Raw genomic sequence first — 1,420 nt, 5'->3', positions numbered from 1 at the left:
GAAAATTACCGTTATATGGGAAGTGGGCGTGGTTATTGTCCAATTTTGAAAATTTTCGGCCATTTAGTATGCTGTATCAAGGCCAACAACTGTGCACAGTTTGGAATAAATTGATGCAGCGGTTACCAAGATATACACATGTAACCATAAGTGGGCGTGGCTACGCCCATTTTCAAAAAAATGTTAATATTCTAATTTTCCGTCTAGAATTTATTATAAATATCAATATTGAGTGAATTATCTTTAGTAGTTACGAAACTATCGCAGTTTTCGTATTTCTGGAAATTACCGTTATATGGGAAGTGGGCGTGGTTATTGACCGATTTTTAAAATTTTCGGTCATTTAGTATGCTGTATTAAGGCCAACAACTGTGCAAAGTTTGGAATAAATTGATGCAGCGGTTACCAAGATATACACATGTAACCATAAGTGGGCGCGGCTACGCCCATTTTCAAAAAAATGTTAATATTCTTATTTTTCGTCTAAAATTTATTATAAATATCAATTTTGAGTGAATTATCTTCAGTAGTTACTTAAATATCGCAGTTTTTGTATTTCTGAAAATTACCGTTATATGGGAGGTAGGCGTGGTTATTGTCCGATTTTGCCCATTTTCAATACCATCCGTCCTACGCCCGAAAGAAGTGCACATACCAAGTTTCGTTAAGATATCTCAATTTTTACTCGAGTTATCGTGTGCACAGACGGACAGACGGACGGACGGACGGACGGACGGACAGACAGTCACCGCTTAATCGATTTCTCTTTTCATCCTGATCATTTATGTATACATTTGCCTATATCTATCTCGATTCGTTTTGCCTGTTACAAACAACCGTTATGTGAACAAAGTTATAATACCCTTGTGCACAAGTGCGCTCGGGTATAAAAAAAACAAAAAAAAGGTCAAAATGTAACTTAACTTAATCACCTGACCACAAGGGTATATAGATAATGAACGAGTCCGCGCATCCCTCCCTCCTACCCTGCGTCCACCTCAACAAACAAATAAAGCTTATCAGCCCTGTAAACCTACCTCTGACAACCGTCCCACACATAGCTGTCACGGGTGGGGCATGCTTCTCTGTTGAATTATTCTTATCTAACTACGTGGAAACGGCAATGCAATTGTGGTAAATATTTGCAATGAATTTCTAACCATATGTAACAAACTCAAAACACAACTTCAACTTCTGTAATTAAATATAACAACTTTTAGTTTTTTTGTCACGGGTGGGACAAGACCAATACTGCTTAATAATAACTCATAATATAGATAAAGCAGTCACACAATTTAATATATAACACAATTTCATTAAAAGCAGATGAGTTATACTATATATTTTTCTTACCAAACACTTGAATTATGAATCGCAAATTATTTGAAAGTGCATTCAACACAACCTACTTTAAAGTCAA

Source organism: Rhagoletis pomonella, unplaced genomic scaffold, assembly GCF_013731165.1.
Source record: "Rhagoletis pomonella isolate Grant_MI unplaced genomic scaffold, Rhpom_1.0 Rhpom_scaffold_00003, whole genome shotgun sequence".
Lineage (NCBI taxonomy): Eukaryota > Metazoa > Arthropoda > Insecta > Diptera > Tephritidae > Rhagoletis > Rhagoletis pomonella.
This window is presented reverse-complemented; position numbering follows the sequence as displayed.